The sequence below is a fragment of the Myxine glutinosa genome, chromosome 7 (assembly GCF_964187855.1).
Source record: "Myxine glutinosa chromosome 7, kmMyxGlut1.1, whole genome shotgun sequence".
In the NCBI taxonomy this organism is placed as follows: Eukaryota; Metazoa; Chordata; class Myxini; order Myxiniformes; family Myxinidae; genus Myxine; species Myxine glutinosa.
The window spans coordinates 122,178,958-122,197,659 of NC_136267.1; positions in this window are offsets into that span (position 1 = coordinate 122,178,958).

Genomic DNA, 18,702 nt, shown 5'->3' on the forward strand with positions numbered 1-18,702 from the left:
TCCAGAGATGAGCATTTCTAATTCCGACTCCAGAGATGAGCATTTCTAATTCCGGCTCCAGAGATGAGCATTTTTAATACCATGTAACTGAGAGGCAAGGCTCCAAACAACTCACATATCTGTCCCTCAGCTTACGACATTCAAGCAGCCTTCCATAAAGGCTGTCCAAGTACAAACTGGTCTTGACTCTGCTTAGCTTCCAAGATCTAATGGGATCAGGTGCATTCAATCCTATAAGTCACAGGGCCAAGTCTTCTGCCTCCATTTGTTTAAATTGATGGCAACTGCTACAACGTTCCTATTTGAGCACATAGCTCATGATGTTGGGATCCCAGGTTTAAATTACAGCTTTTGATGTGACAAAGGACAATCGTTAGAAACATCAGACTCTTATCAACTTTTAGTTCATAAAATTGTTATTTAACCTTTAACCTTTAACCTGTCCACCAACGCAGACAAACAAATGACTGTGTGATATGTCATCCTGATGAGCCCCAAAAGAGGCGAAACCATGGTCGATGGCTCTTCTGTCATTTACTTGTGACCTTTAAGAAATCTTCTTCTTTAAAACAGACCCATGTGTGCGCACAGAAGCCATCCGGTATTGGAGGCGATGTGGTGCGCATGGACAATTATGTCATGCCGCCATTATTAGGTCGGAATGGCCGTTTCTGGTCTTGTTATTGTGCCTGACTGCAACAACACCCCTTGGTTTGTGTGCAGCATGGCAGAGACAATGCATTTTTGTGGCAGACGACGATTGATGCTCACAGTTCATGCAGTTTCGCTTTTTATGGGACACGATCTGTGCCTTGCTGCTGCACCATGCTAGGTGGTGTATTACACGTGTGTGTGTGTGTGTGTGTGTGTGTGTGTGTGTGTGTGTGTGTGTGTGTGTGTGTGTGTGTGTGTGTGTGTGTGTGTGTGTGTGTGTGTGCAGCACTGTGCAAAAGTCTGGGTTATTCCAATGATATTCAAACTTTCTGATAAATTACTCAGTTATAACAGTCATATGTGTTTATTAATCTATATAATAATACGCTTGCTCGCCCGTCCATCTGTGTGTAACATTCTGTTCCACCCATGGTTGGACAGCTTGCCTGACTCCATCGACAATTTCAACCTGATGGACAATCATATGTCCGCCATGTTGGTCCTTACTGCTATGTGAAACTGAAGACATCTTCCAAGCTGTCATATTCACAATCGCCATGCCCTCCCTATAAGTTTTCCCTTCAGTGTAAAACAACCAAGCAGAAAGTTAAAAGGATGCCAATGGGCATCAACGGGCCTTGTAAAGCTAGGCCTCAGCTATTGAGGTAGTGGTGTGCTTCCTTATACACCACCCAAATAACTATGTGGCATTCTCTCAAGCAGGGCTTGAACCCATGCCATTATATAGGTCATTGTCCGAAGCCATTATTTACTTTTAATGACGTGTATATATATGAATCAGGAAGAAGATAATTGGTTTTGAGTCGTTTTTTGGCACAATTAACTAGCTCATGGTCACATATCTTTTCCGCATATCTTGCGGGGTTATGAATTGGACAAGCGACCATGACACACCATGACATGCAGGAGCTTTTTCAATTGCAGTTTCTGTGAAGTTGGTGATATCATGATAGGGGAGGGGAAGCATTCATTATTCCACTGTTCTGATGTGGGAATGCCGATATTTGCCTTTATGAGCGGGAGGAAGGTGAGGAGGGGAGGACAGAGTTGGGGTTGTGAATGGGCGGGGAGAGCAAAGATAGGACAGAGTTGGCGGATTTAGGAATCTCTTTCATAAAATAGTGTAGTAGATGTGAAGGTCCCATCACTCTTTTCAATTATAAAGCAATAAATCAAGTTCCAATATTGTGAAAGTTGCCGCGACAGAAAACCAACCTGTTTTTTCCAAAGTGTCGGTATTCATAAACCGTAAGCGAACTATCAAATGCGAAGAAGAAACCGAACAACTCCCGGCAAGCTTCACGGCCACACCTGCATGGAGAAAGGGTCATTTTGTTATCATTCCCCAAAATTATTCAAGGATACCTGGAGCCGCTTCTTCATACATGGCACTGAAGCAATTATCAACACTACCTTCATCTACACCTCCTTATTTACCTCAGCAACACTATATTCAGTCCACAAAATCCTTTATCTAATCTCCTCTAGGTCAACAATGTCTTCATCAAATCACATTATGCACATCTCTTCATTTCTTTCAGAACCACATGTATCAGCATTGATCGTCATCCCGACACGTCCTTCATGCATATCTCCTCCTCAATGCCAGAACTGTCTGCACTCTACATCAACAATTTCTCCATCCCATTATCTACCCACTCTGTCTATCACTCCTCTATTGACAGAGATCTCCTCTATTTCATCACCATCTCCATCATCACTTCCGCCATCCCAGTATGTCCATCTCTATTCATACTGTCTGTCCCCTCTATTGGTATGTGAAATGATGGGCGGGCATATCGTACAATATGGTGAATAGGTATCCATTCACCTGGTGATTAGACGTGCGTCGAAGCACATTTTGTGAAGAAGCAGGTTCTCCGTCAGCGACGATCTTGGGTTCACTCTACCACAAAACACGAGCCACACGTTTCAACAACTTGTACAAAAAACAAAAAACCAAAGTGTTCTGCAAATGGAAATGACCAAAGCACCTGTAAAAGCAAGTCCAGTTGCTCACTCATCGATGGCGATGCAAGTAAAGCTTTGCTAAGCGTATTATTCACAAATTGTTGCACATCTCTGGATAGTAATTAAAGATAAGGCTTGTGGGATGAAACGACAAAGACTAATAAAGGAAGAATCTTTACGACTTTGTACCCTGTCGTCCACGAGTGCAATGTACCACAGGGCCGCAGGATAACCCGGCAGGTAAGTAGTGTTCTTGTCACAAAGTTGATTTATCCGGAATTTAATTCTCAATCGAACTTTATAATCGTCATAATGGTAGATGTCAATGGGCAACTTTATTTATTTTAAAAAATGGAAAAGAAGAAAAATGACCTCATGTCCTCTCGAGTTAATCAATGTTGTCACCCTCTTTAGGATAGTGTTGGTGTTTGACATTTTCCCTGCAGAGAGAATGCTCCCACACATCCAATAACTTGTTGAATATAGAACAGACAAAGGAGGTGCTAGTTCCGCAGAACAGGATTTGAGGATACAAACACTAATGCCACCTGGTCCTGTTACAGAGGCAATGTCAACACTGACCAGGAACTTTGCAGTTTTGCCAGGTGGATAACTCAGGGTGGCGGAGGAGAGGGGTTGGCAAGATGAAATTATAGGATTAAAGGGTAGATGGCCCGGACTATTTAAGAAGCCGATATTTAAAAAGTCCAGACCACAGCTTACTTTTAACATCTTGCTTACAAATATGAAGATGGAAAGTTGAGATGAGTTATAAAAATAAAACTGTTATCAAGACGGGAAAAGGACATTCTTGGAAAACACTACCCTTAATCTACCTTCATGGTCCATAAAAAAGTAATACAACTGAAATTTACATTTGTAGCTCTTTCTGGTGCATACCTGGTGTCATGAAGGATCCGCTGTCTTGTTGGTAGACCATGTGGTCCAATCTCCTTTTTGTTCTGCTCAGGGTTGCTGATAACCGCTCTGTGGTGGTCGATGTTTTTTTGTCAAACCATGAGAATATATCTGCACCACATTTTATTTTTGAACCAGCTAGTTATGAAAACACTCTCATGTAAGATGGACAATTAACCAATAATAAATGTGACCCTAACCCCCAAAAAGGCATGAAAATAATTGTCTCATATTATTTCATACAGCCCCCATTGCTGTCTAGGAACATGGAATGATCTGCGAGCAACCTTCTATTTCTTTCTCAGTGGAATGGACAGGGCATTGTAAAGAAGATACAATGAAGGAAAATGTCTGAACTAAATCAAATCACAATTATCAACTAGAACAGCACTCTGTAAGCTGAACCATACCTCCGCCAGGCTGAACAGTGTACGTTTTGTATCCCAATGATAGGCCGGATCTGGATTCGGACCTGAACCAAAATCGAATTTGCTTGTTCTTGGCACCACACTAATTCATCCACCAAGTTTTGCCATAAGTCGTCTGCAAGTTTTTGAAATATCATGTTTTGCCCCATCTCTCAATAGTGAAGGATCACTATAAAAATTAAAAATGTCTTGTGTCCAGTTCCGGATTTGGATCGTCAGCAAAATTGAATCGATTCGTCATTCTCACACACCCAACCTGGCCACCAAGTTTCGTCCGAATCCGTCCATTACCTTTTGAGATATCCTGCACACAAACAGACGGATGAAACATAACTTCCGTTCCTCACAGATGGTAGACGTAATTACTATATCGTAATCTATCAAGAAGTGGGACAAGGAAGGAGATTTAACTTAATCTCAACTCTCATCTCCAGTCATATCATCTCGATCCAGTCATCCCAACTCTCATCTCCAGTAATCTCAACTCTCATCTCCAGTCATCTCAACTCTCATCTCCAGTCATCTCAACTCTCATCTCCAGTCATCTCAACTCTCATCTCCAGTCATCTCAACTCTCATCTCCAGTCATCTCAACTCTCATCTCCAGTCAACTCAACTCTCATCTCCAGTCATCTCAACTCTCATCTCCAGTCATCTCAGCTCTCATCTCCAGTCATCTCAACTCTCATCTCCAGTCATCTCAACTCTCATCTCCAGTCATCCCAACTCTCATCTCCAGTCATCTCAACTCTCATCTCCAGTCATCTCAACTCTCATCTCCAGTCATCCCAACTCTCATCTCCAGTCATCCCAACTCTCATCTCCAGTCATCACAACTCTCATCTCCAGTCATCCCAACTCTCATCTCCAGTCATCCCAACTCTCATCTCCAGTCATCCCAACTCTCATCTCCAGTCATCTCAACTCTCATCTCCAGTCATCCCAACTCTCATCTCCAGTCATCTCAACTCTCATCTCCAGCGCTTCATGCTGCACAGCACTGACAACATCGCACTGCCCTCTGCCATCTTGACTAATGTAGCACTGAGACATCAGGTATCAGAATCACAAAACTTTGCACCCAGTGGTGGAAGAACTAAAGTAGGGAATACACTTTGTTTCATTCGAATATCTTTACCTGTTTTGGAGAAAAATAATAGGAGGCATTACTTTTCAGCATGTCCTAACATTTTACATGAAGTGAAAACACTTCAGGATAGCCAGCACTGTGCCCTTCTCCTGAACAAATTAATTTAATGATTCATGGGTCTTCAGGAAGCAATTTTGATAGTCATTTTATCTTGACCACTCAAGGATACCCCAGTTGCACAATGAAAAAATGTAATCATTGGCAAATCATAAAGTCCTTATTTTAAGTGCACTTTTCCATTTTACGACCAGGAATAAGTCTCAGCAATCAAGATATGAGTTGCTGTGTGGTCAAAAAAAAGATAGTAAGGTGGGTGGTAAGAGGAAGTTGTGCTTGGTTAGAGAACACAAAGACATCGCGGCGTTTGCCAGGGATTTGTCGTGGTTCAGGGCCCATTGAGTGGATGCCCGTTCGTCCGGGTAATCGTGTTCTCCTAAATTTTGTAACAATTTTAAAAACATTAATGTTGAATATTTTGTTCACAACTAATGCATTCTGGGTGATCCTCATGGCAGCTCAACATCATCAAAAAGGTGATCATGATAATTGTTTTCAGATGCAATTAAGGAGAGAGTGAGAGTGCATCTATCTATAATTCCAGTAATCTCTGTATGTCTGTGTGTATGTCTGTGTGTCTGTGACCGCTGTTTCTCGACAACCACGGGTCCGATATACTTGAAACTTGCCAGGTATATTGCTGGGGACCCGAGGATGTGCCTTTTCAAGGTTTCATATTAATCGGACAAGTAGTTACCGAGCTATGGCGATTTTGCCGTTCGCCGTTCGCTTTGGCTTTGCGAATGGACCAAACCATTTCATGTAAATAGAGGGGGGGTTCTGTGGTCGTTGCGAATGGACCAAACCATTTCATGTAAATAGAGGGGGGGGTTCTGTGGTCGTTACTGCCACGTGGTTTAAAAGTTTTTTTTTGTTGTTGTTGTTTGCACGCATGTTTTTTTGCACGCACGTACGGGCACCCACGTACGGGCACGTCCTAGTAATCTCAACAATGACAATGTTACGCATTTCGGTCGCCATCTTTCTAATTTCAAAAATAAATTTGTATTTTTCACTTTAAGTCGCACATGGAACCTCAACATGGACCACAATGTCGAGAAGCGTTTCCCACACCTGAGGAAGGCTTGAACATTAGATGACAGAGCAATGAAACAAAATAGAAACAAAATAAACGGTGTTGGCTTTGTCCCTAAAACCTTCTCTTTTTTTTGGAAGGATTTTTGGGGGATTTTTTTTCATTGGGACAGACAAATCAAACAAGGAAGGTGAGTGTTCAGTGAATGTGTATTGTGTACTAATGTAGTATAAAAGATTACCTGGACAGCTGATCCATCATTATCTGCTCCATGACTGCAGCTTTCATCTTCTCCGTAACTGCGCTGTCCTGGTTAACACACACCGGCACTTACAATCATCAAGTACTCCTAATCAAGCCGATGTTATATGATCATGAGTCTTCAACGGCCACAATTATTCTCACCCCGCGGGGTTGGCCAGGGAATGTTTTTGGCTGAAGCCTTTAACAAACTAGTTAGCCCTGCCTCATATTTGACTATGTAGGGTAGACTAGGATTTGTAGGACAGAGCAGGACACCGTGGGTTGTTTAAAGGAAGACTCCAGACCCCAATTTTTTTTAAATTATTTAAATCTTTAGAATTAGGTAATGTTTAATTTTTAAAAAGAAAAAAAAATTCGACGCTAAATTAGTCGTAAAATGCGTTTTTAAAAAGGCACGATTAAAAAAAAAAAAGCTAGTTCTGGAATCCTTGTGACGTCACACGAGGTATAGATCTCAGCTGATCACGGTGCACACAGTGCGTAAACATGGCAGACATGGCAGAAGAAGAAGTTTCTGACTTCGAATCACTCGATATTTCCTCCGATCTGTCGGACTTTTCAGCCGATGAATACGTATCAGAGGCTGAGGAAAGTATTGTCGAAGAATTTGACATAGAACGGAGATAATTTGGTGTTCAACCATTTCAGTTTGAGCCAGAATACGCCGACGAAGATCCAGAGGCCAATATGGAGGTCGAAGTGGAAAACGACGAAGATGATGCTGAACGGCTCGCAGATTTAGATTACTGGTACGTGTTGATAGTTTCGGTTAAATATGCGAGGAATATTTATATCAAGCGAGTGTTATTGCAGTTGTGACTTTGTTTGATCGATAAAACGGTAAAAACCCGATCGCCTTGTGCCTGTATCATGGCGTAGCCACAGACACGCAGGCTGCAGCTACTGAGTGTAGTGTACAAATGCACTCGTGTGCATTGTACAAAACGGTAAAAACCCGATCGCCTTGTGCCTGTATCATGGCGTAGCCACAGACACGCAGGCTGCAGCTACTGAGTGTAGTGTACAAATGCACTGTACGTCGGCGTTTCGTAGAATTTTGGCCAATTTATTTATATTTATGGCAGGCATGTTCCGCTAGACCCCGAAATAAGTCGATACATAAACAATTATGCTCGCATCCCAGGGGGGAGAGGGGGGCAAAGCCTCGTCGACTTGGTAGGACCTTTCCATCGTGCTCGAGTTCATCGGACAAACCTCTTCCAAATGTTATTACTGGCAACATCCTTCGGGAATTCATGCAGTTTTCGCACAAAAGGCTCTGAGACTTTGCTGGACCCATATAAAACACAACTATAAACCATTTAGAATCCGATATGCAGGACAATATAACTAGAATAGAAACACTCCACACTATTGTATTGTATTGTAAACCATTTGTAAAGTATTTCCGGCTTCCCCGATCACCTCGTGTGACGTCATACTGTGCATGGGCACGTGGTCTAAGATTTGCAGAAGCATTTTCGTCGATGGTCTATTATTGGCGCATTTAAGGTCGGATTACAAGGAAACGACTTTGTGGGTTGATTTTTTTTTTAGATGATGTTGTTATGTACTGATCAAAGATTATGTAGAAGCATTCAACTAAAAAAAAAATTTGGGGTCTGGAGTCTTCCTTTAACATCTATATAATAATACTGTAAGGACTCGACTTTGTTATCCCTTTTACGCCGCACCCAGTGACCCGATGCCCACGGCACTAATGGATTTACGATCTACGAACGCGCTCTTTGTTTATCACGTACAGACATACTCGAAAAATCGGAATTAGCCGACGTTGGGGCCCAAAAGCATCCGATTAACTGCCGATACGACGCCATCTTACGACGCCATCGTATTGGCGTCTGCTGGGCGAAGGCGAAGCGAGCCGTCCGCTGATTGGACAGTCGAGTGGTGTGAACCAAATGGTCTTTTTATTCCCTTGACATTTTAAATTAGGATATATAAGGAAACGTCTTTATCGTCATTTGAATAAAGTTAAATGGAGTGACGTTGCGATACTCGGGGTGCGTTGCATAAATCCTCGTAACTCAGAGAGGTGTAGCAGGTGGCGAGACGTAAGGAAGCTTAAAGATAACGAGCTGAAAACAGACGAACGATAAGTCAATCTCTTTCTACACCGAACGGAAATAAAAGTATGAGAGCGGGAAGGCATGGCCTGAGCACTTCGAGCAGAGAGGACTGATTGGACTTAACTTAAAGAGAAAAAATTGGAGCTTAACGGAAGAAGAAGATCCCATGAGCGCTCCCCTATGCCCTCCATAATGGGTACACTCTATCCATACACCACATCCTCCCTTCCGTGGATGTTCCACGGGTTTCGGCTAGTCCACCAATTAATGTCGGCAGACGGGATGCCGGGTTTAACATCCATCCGATGGACGACACATGCCATTGATGATCCATCCTGCCTGGGAAACACTGTCATCCCTGAGGTCCCAGTACAGATCCCCGAGGTTCCCCACTACTTACATCATCCCAGCAAGACATCCACCCATTCACAGCCACTCTTAGCTTCCTATCAATTACCACTAAGACAGTTTCCAATCCTGTTCGACACTCTACCAGACACTCTGCAAGTCCTCACCTGAGCCAACAACCTCCTATGTGGCACCTTATCAAATGCTTAGATTTTTGGTCCTCAGACATTTTGAGGAGCTTTTTGCTAAATGCCATCAATGACATCCTTCGCTCATGCCTGTCCGACTTCCTCCTTGCACCTCAAAGCACCTCATTGCCCATGACAGCTTGTCCATCATCTTTCACCTTTATGGTACAAGCACCGGATGTAATCCTTATCTTCGTTTGATTACATCTCCAAAACCAGAAGTAGGTTTGGCATGCTCATGATACCAAGCCGACACTGTCTGCCCCTCTCTACACTCATCTACCTCTCATGATACCAAGCCGACACTGTCTGCCCCTCTCTACACTCATCTACCTCTCATTATACCAAGCTTACACTGTCTGCCCGTCTCTACACTCATCAACCTCTCATTATACCAAGCTTACACTGTCTGCCCCTCTCTACACTCATCCACCTCTCATTACACCAAGCCTACACTGTCTGCCCCTCTCTACACTCATCCACCACTCATTATACCAAGCCTACACTGTCTGCCCCTCTCTACACTCATCCACCTCTCATTATACCAAGCCTACACTGTCTGCCCCTCTCTACACTCATCCACCTCTCATTATACCAAGCCTACACTGTCTGCCCCTCTCTACACTCATCCACCTCTCATTATACCAAGCCTACACTGTCTGCCCCTCTCTACACTCATCCACCACTCATTATACCAAGCCTACACTGTCTGCCCCTCTCTACACTCATCCACCTCTCATTATACCAAGCCTACACTGTCTGCCCCTCTCTACACTCATCCACCACTCATTATACCAAGCCTACACTGTCTGCCCCTCTCTACACTCATCCACCTCTCATTATACCAAGCCTACACTGTCTGCCCCTCTCTACACTCATCCACCACTCATTATACCAAGATCCCAGCATCATGAGCTGCCTTCCGATCAATCATTATACTCATCATGGAACACTACTTTCTGAACAATCCTCTCCAAGAAGTTCTGTCGCTCAAGCTTTTGGGTCTCACTATCTGCCATGATCTTTCTTGGGAAAACCACATTTCCAAGCTGGCCTCCAAAGCCAGTCGCCGACTGGGCATCCTCCGTCGTGTGACGTCCTTCCTTGGCCTCCTCACCACATACAAGGCTTTCATCCGCAGCTCAATGGAATACTGTTCCCCCCTCTGGGCCGGTGCTTCTGCCTCACACCTAGCTCGTCTTCACGCTGTTGAAACCAAAGCTTTCAGAATCATTGGAATCTCCCGCGATGTATCATTGGAAACTCCGAGGGCCTTTCACTCACTCACGACAGGAAGGTTAGGTTGGTGGTCTTTCTGTCTTCTACCGACTCCTCTCCGGCCTTGCTGCCCCAGCTCTCTCTGGGCTCTGTCCCCCAAATATTCCTACAGGTCGCACAAGATCTGCCAGCAACCCTCTGATGGTTAAACTGCCGAAATCTCGGCTCTGTGCTCACCTTCACTCTTTCATTCCTCTTTTCTTCCGCCTCTGGAACAAACTCCCTCACTCCCTTCAATCCCACTCCTCCCTCCAGGTCTTTAAAACAGCTGTTCACCACCATCTCTTATCTTCCCCCATCCAAAACCTTGATCTTTTCTACCCCCGCTAATCTCACCCCAGATCCACCTTGTTTGAAATTCCAACTTCTTTCCTGGAAGTCCTTGCAGTGTCCATATGTTTTATACTTCTCCCACCTCCCCCCAAGCCCTCTCCCTCCCACAGTTGTCTCGATGTCCCTGCTCTCAAATGTTGTGTTTGTGTCCTTCCCCCTCTCCCCCCATCTTGTCTGCCACTCCCCTTATTTTGTGTTTTATGTGTCGGTTTGTGTCGGTTTGACTTTTTGTGTGATTAATGTTCGCTCTTTCACGAGCCTCGATCTTGTATACAAAAAAACAAACAAAAAAACCCCCCACAATTTCTCACCCCCAGCCCTGCCTTACTATTCCGGCCAAGTAATCACTGCAACATCTTGTGTCACACCTGATACCCCCTCAATGTCTGTTAATTATCTCTTGTACTATTTTCGAATGACATTCATGAACGCGTACGATAATCATCCATACTGGGTTATTTGGCTGTTCAGAAAGTGTATTGACCACGAAAGTGATTCTGAGAATTTTGCAAACCAACTAACCCAGGATGATGGGGGTTTTTTTTCAGATAAATTTCAGGTAAAACAAAGAAACCAGCTCCATTTTTCTTACTGCTTCCGCCTTGCGCTGGCTGAGTGGTGTGAGAGGCGAAGTCATTGCATATGTGAAGAGTAACTGCAGCTGCTTCTGTAGGAGTCCCAAACGCTCAAGATCAGTAGTGGAGAACTGTGGGAAACATTACACAGAGCCACAGCCATCCTTTGTTTCGAATCATTCATTTAATTCACAAACTCTGCTCATGTTATGCCTTACATGTTGTCAGGGTATACCATTTGGTAGTGAAAGGTACCTACCAGAGAAAGGTCACTTTGAATGCCAGCAGCTGTTTTGTGCATGTGTATATATAGAATTAGTGTTCTTGAAATATTGGAGATTCGTGTTTATTTGTCTCAAATCTGCATTTACGAATTGGTGCAAGTACCTAAAAGTATAGAATACTAGAATGGCACTCAGTAGAGAGCACGCCTCCGCCTGGTTGGCCATACCACTCAATGGTGAAAATCAGTTAAAAAATTTAATAATTCTCATATCCGAATCCATATTCAGATCTTCACCAAAATCGAATAGATTCTTTCTTGTCACACACACAACCGGTCCAACAAGTTTCGTTCAAATCCATTCATAACTTTGTAAGATATCGTGCTATGTATCGTTTTTGGCCCCATCTCCCAATGGTGAAGAATCGCTTAAAAATTCTAGTAGCCGGATCCGCATCCGGATCTTCACCAGAATCTAATCATTTCGTCCTTGTGACATACGCTACATCTCTGCCAAATTTCGTCCGAATCTGTCCACAACTTTTTGAGATATTTTGTTCACAAACAAACAGACAGACAGGGGTGAAAACATAACCTCCATCCACCTTTGGTGGCACAGGTAAAAATATACAGTTAAGTATAGCCTACACGTGGCTCTAGCGCCCTCCTGGTTTTTTTTTTCTTTCATTTTTTCATTTTGAACTCGAATGAAGTTTGATTGTCTTAAATATGGCTCGAGTAAACAAGGCAGAAAATAAAAAATTCATGTAAATCCATGGTGAGAATGCTGCTACTGTTACATATTTATGGGAATGTATGTGAATTACTATTCAGGTCTTTGCTTATCAATGTGGACTCGATTAAAGGTTGTTGTGATTAAAGGGTCAGGAGCCCTTCTGGGAAAAAGGAGACCGGAAACGGAAGAAGAAAAGACATGAGGTCCTGGAGAAGCGACGATTCTTCTTCTTCCTCGCCCCGCTCCGACGAGAGGTGGGATCGATATTGAGCCGTGTGGAAAAGCGGCGTTCCCAAGCCCGTCTGGCGAGAGGAGTTACTGGGATGGGTACCTACCCGGTGGACACGTCAAGCTGCCATGGGGCCGTGCACCGACCCAGCGTCTGGCACCGTTCGCGGCACCGTCTACAAAGACGCGTACGGGTCGCACGTTGGGGCCTAACACGCGTTGCAAGCGGCGTGTGGCTTTTGCCTGCTTTACAGTACCCGCTTCACGTGGCCAGGAGGGGGCTGCAGCCGTGGTTCCCGGTACGATACATGCCTGGTGGAAAAACGTCCACCCGGGGTTCGTTCAACCGCCCGAGTGCGGCGAAGCCGACCATCATCTTGGTCAGGAGGAGCCCAGAGACATTGTGAGGGACAGAGACAAAAGGGGGTCATGAGTACAAAAGGGGACACACGTATGTAAGATGGCCATCTTAATCATCTAGGGGATTGATTGTTGAGTGTGAATTGTGGATGGTGGATTGCTCAGGGAATATATCCTTGATTGTATCATTGAAATTGTATGGTATCATTACCATTGAAATATATCATTGAAAATCAGTTTTCTCTTGGGTGGAATTCATAGGGATTGCGTTGCGAAAGCGCATCTATAATACCACTTTCTGGCGAAGTTCCTCTCACGGTCCGGGGGTCACCAAGACCAGGTAGTCACCGAGGGGACCACGTAACAGAATTGGGGGCTCGTCCAAATTACGATTTGCGGATTCGCTTATTGGGTCTACGTCCGGGATCTAAAATTGTATAAAATAATAAAATAATATTTTTATTAATTAAAATTTATTAATTAAGTATTAATTGGTAAATTTTTGGGGAAATTGGGGGTAAAGTATTGGGTGAAGGTTAACAGGGGTTAACGATAGGCACCATGGCGTTTGTGGCACAGAACTTTGCGGTAACCCCGAGTGAGGCACAGTTCCGAGCGTTACTAAAGTCGGACCTCTTGAAATTGGCCAAACATTTTAACTTGGAGGTCCGAACTAATTTGAGGAAGGCAGAGTTGCAGGCCACGGTGATACAATCTATGGTGGGATTAGGAACATGGGACGAGTTAGCCTGGGAGTGGCTACCCGAAGAACCAGAAGACGTTGAGCTCCGGAAACTGGAGTTGCAATTACGGAGCCAGGAACGGATCAAAGAAGAAGAAAGGAAAGCAGAAAAGGAAAGAGCAGAAGAAGAAAGGAAAGCAGAAGAGAGGAGAGAAGAGAAACAAGCAGAGGAAAGGAGAGTGGAACGAGAACTCCAGGAAAGGTTAGCAGAAGAAGAAAGGAAAGCAGAAAAAGAAAGAGCAGAAGAAGAAAGGAAAGCAAAAGAGAGGAGAGAAGAAAACCAAGCAGAGGAAAGGAGAGTGGAACGAGAACTCCAGGAGAGGTTAGAAGGGAGAAAAGCAGAGGAGAGGAGAGCTGCCAGGGAACTCGAAGCAGAGGAGAGAAAAGCCGAAAGGGAGTTGAAGGAACGTGATCTGGCGCTTCAGCAAGAGATTAAATTCAAGGAGCTGGAGTTAATGAGAGAACGGGGAGAGGCACCACCCTTGCTGACGGGGTCGACACCTAACCAGAAAACCTGGGATGTGGGCAGACATGTGAGGCTGGTTCCACCGTTCAGTGAAAAGGAAGTCGCGAAATTTTTTCCACACTTTGAGAAAGTGGCTCGACAATTAAACTGGCCGGAGGAGGCCTGGACCATACTAGTGCAAAGTGTGCTGGTGGGAAAAGCTCAAGAGATTTATTCGGCGCTACCAATGGACCAATGTGCAGATTATGAGGTACTGAAGAAGCACATCCTCAAAGCCTATGAGTTGGTTCCGGAAGCTTACAGGCAAAAATTCAGGAATGCCAGGAAGAGGGAGAGTGAGACCCATGTGGAGTTTGCCAGAGTGAAAGAAAACATGTTTGATCGGTGGTGTGAGTCAAAAGGAGTCGGGAAAGACTTCGAAACATTGCGTGACTTGATCCTGGTGGAGGAATTTCAGCAGTGTGTCCACGAGGACATCAAAGTGTACCTGCAGGAAAAGAAAGTACCAAAGTTGTGGGATGCAGCCACCATGGCAGATGAGTATGCCTTAACCCACCGAATAGGGGTCCACAAACCTAACTCCTCGCCTAGACTTCAGCAGGGGAGTTATGGAACACCCGGTGCGGAGAACGACCTTACATGGCGGTGGCCTCGAGATGATTATGGGGACAACTATGATACCCCAACTGTTAGAAATCAGAGGGCTACGGGCCCAAGACAAACTTATTTTCCGGGGGGCCCGAGGCAGACCACGAGTTTTTCCTCCGGGCCTACTTGCGCTTTTTGCAAGAAACCTGGACATGTGATGTCCCAATGTTATGCCCTGAAAAAGGAAAATCAGGAGCGGAGTTCGACTAGTACGACTCCAAATGCAATGGCCATTGTGAGAAATCGCCATCAAAAGGGTTACCAACCATTTATTTCAGAGGGGTTTGTGTCACTGGATGGAGCCTCGACTAACCGGAGACCGGTTAGGATATTGAGGGACACAGGAGCACATCAATCTTTAATGCTTGAAGGCATTTTGCCATGGTCCGAGGAGACGGCAACGGGGGATAGTGTTCGTTTACAGGGGATCGGGGGCGGTGTTAGTGCTCCACTTCATGTCATCCATTTGGAGTCCGATTTGGTGTCAGGACCGGTCACCGTCGGTTTACAAGCCACACTTCCTGTAGAGGGTGTATCTGTGGTTATCGGGAATGATTTGGCCAGGGGTCAAGTTTATGGTAACCTGAGGGTTGGTAAAAAGCCCAGCAGGGAAAATAACACCACACCAGCTCGGGATGGCGACAAAAGTACCAAGTTATTTGTAGGGGGACTGAACTTCAAAACAGAGGAAGAAGTTCTGACCTCTGTCTTCAACAGATATGGGCCGCTGGTGGAAGTGCGGTTGGTAAGAGACAGGGAAACGCAACAGTCAAGAGGGTTCGGCTTTGTCACGTTTGCAAGCACAAAAGACGCCAGAGAGGCAGAGAAGAATTGGAATGGCAAGGATTTGGAGGGTCGGACCATAACAGTAGGGAAGGCATTTCGTAGGTGTCGAGAGGTCTACAGGAGAGTACAACTGGGCGGTAGTTTTGGTGGTGGCCGCAATCAATATTATTATGGAGGCTCCCTGAGTTACGGCAGCTCCCGAAGGAAGGATTGTCAAAGTAGTGGCCGAGAAGGAGACCGCTATTCATGGGACTACAGTGACAAGCGGTCCCACCATAATTATTAGGGAAGTTCTGAAAAGCTGAAGCACTGAATGCGGCGGAGCCGCCGAGCCAAGATTCCTACACGGATTAACCGCGAACGCCACGTTCCTAAAGGCGTCCATGTAGTGAACTTTCATGCACGGACTAACCGTGAACTCCACGTTCCTCAAGGCGTCCATGTAAAGAACTTTCCTGCACGGACTAACCGTGAACTCCACGTTCCTAAAGGCATCCATGCAGTGAATACTCGGCTTGGCCTCCCGGAAAAAGTGCTATCGAGTTGCTTAACTTTGGATCTTTGATCAACCCCTTAACCTTCATTCACAAGAAACTGACAGTCAAAGTCAGAGGGTCATGAGATGGAGTTTGGCTTGGCAGGAGTCCAACGGGAAATTGAACATGTAAAGGGCAGGGACAATGTCGTTGCTGGTGCTTTGTCCAGAGTGAATTACCTTTGAAAATCTCTGGGGGGTTTGTGAAATTTTGTTGCTTTATTTTTGAGTTGTGATAATTGTTGCCCAGGGGAACTGATGATTTGGGGGTTGAGTTATCTGGTTTGTTTATCCAAGTTGGCCGGCAAAGAAAGTTTTCGCTGGGTTCAAACTTTCTTTCTTGAAGGGGGGGAGTGTTACATATTTATGGGAATGTATGTGAATTACTATTCAGGTCTTTGCTTATCAATGTGTAGTCGATTAAGGGTTGTTGTGGTTGGAGGGTCAGGAGCCCTTCTGGAAAAAGAGACCGGAAACGGAAGAGGAAAAGACACGAGGTCGAGAGAAGCGACGGGGATTATTCTTCCTCGCCCCGCTCCGACGAGAGGTGGGATCGATATTGAGCCGTGTGGAAAAGCGGCGTTCCCAAGCCCGTCTGGCGAGAGGAGTTACTGGGACGGGTACCTACCCGGTGGACACGTCAAGCTGCCGTGGGGCCGTGCACCGACCCAGCGTCTGGCACCGTTCGCGGCACCGTCTACAAAGACGCGTACGGGTCACACGTTGGGGCCTAACACGCGTTGCAAGCGGCGTGTGGCTTTTGCCTGCTTTACAGTACCCGCTTCGCGTGGCCAGGAGGGGGCTGCAGCCGTGGTTCCCGGTACGATACATGCCCGGTGGAAAAACGTCCACTCGGGGTTCGTTCAACCGCCCGAGTGCGGCGAAGCCGACCATCATCTTGGTCAGGAGGGGCCCAGAGACATTGTGAGGGACAGAGACAAAAGGGGGTCGTGAGTACAAAAGGGGACACACGTATGTAAGATGGCCATCTTAATCATCTAGGGGATTGATTGTTGAGTGTGAATTGTGGATGGTGGATTGCTCAGGGAATATATCCTTGATTGTATCATTGAAATTGTATGGTATCATTACCATTGAAATATATCATTGAAAATCAGTTTTCTCTTGGGTGGAATTCATAGGGATTGCGTTGCGAAAGCGCATCTATAATACCACTTTCTGGCGAAGTTCCTCTCACGGTCTGGGGGTCACCGAGACCAGGTAGTCACCGAGGGGACCACGTAACACTACATATACTAGCATGGCTTGCATACACTGCACATATACAGAACATATCAAATAAAAAACATATTTTAATTTACTGAGCAGAATTTATACCTGTAAATACAGTGCACAGTAGCAAATAAACATAATAATTTCAATTTAATTAAAACAGAAAAATCTCCAAAATGTACATTGTTAAGTAATTAAATTAATATTATAGCTTGAAAAATACTGTTACGGGTTGGGGGGTTGTGCGGCTCCAAGTGGAGTTTCTCTGACCCACTACCTGGCCGATGATCCTGAAGCCGAGGAGCCGTGGATAACTCCTTGGCAGAACTGGTTGCTAAGCAACCTCAGCAGTCATCTGAGATGCTTAATTTCGGTAGGATTCTGTGTCCAAATCCCACTTTACCTTTCCGGCAAATTAATCACACCAGATAAGGACTGTGCTTCCCAATGGCCCACTGCTGTGAATCAAGAACGGCCAAGCGATACCGCAAGTGGGACTTTGGCTAATCTCTGACCATAGTGAAATGGCAGGGCAGAACTCCCATTCACTATTTACACACTATATTCCAACCAATGGAAAGACATGGTCGGGCAGTTTGGAAAAAACAGTTTATACGAATTTAGCAAAGGCACAAATATTTACAAGCAAAAACAGGAACACAGAAGAAAGACTTTACCCCTAAGCACGTAAGCCTTCCTAGCCAGTCAACTTATCATGATACTACACACAGCAGACGCCTCAAAAATTCCAGTGTAAACAAGGTAAGGAGGAGTGACAGACAGAGGGGAGAGAAAAAAGAAAGGGCCTGTTGGCGGCCCTTTGCTCAACCGACGCAAGCAGGTCCCAACGTGATAAAGGGGAGAGGGAGAAAGAAGAGGAGGATAAAGGATGTAGTGCACAGTGTAGGGAAAGGTGCAGGTGAATTTTACTATAATTCACCAAATGTCCGTCTGTCTGTTCAAAGGTACCGTAAAAACTGCTGAACCGATCGCAAAGATATTTTGGGTGGGTAATCCTGGGACCCCTGGGAGTAAAATAGGCTATTTAGTTTTCCCAATTTCAGCCTTGGTCTCCAGCATTCTCAGGTTTGGACTCCCGCATAACATTCGCGTTCACATAACGTTCATTGTGACGATGTTCTCATTGCGACGATCTTACTATAATTCACCAAATGTCCGTCTGTCTGTCTGTTCGATGGTACCGTAAAAACTGCTGAACCCATCGCAAAGATATTTTTGGTGGGTAATCCTGGGATCTCCAGGAGTAAAATAGGCTATTTAGTTTTCCCAATTTCAGCTTTGGTCTCCAGCATTCTCAGGTTTGGACTCCCACATAACATTCGCGTTCGCATAACGTTCATTGTGACGATGTTCTCATTGTGACGATGTATGTGTTCACGGTAGTGTTTGACCTGGCGGTGTGAACGTAATTTT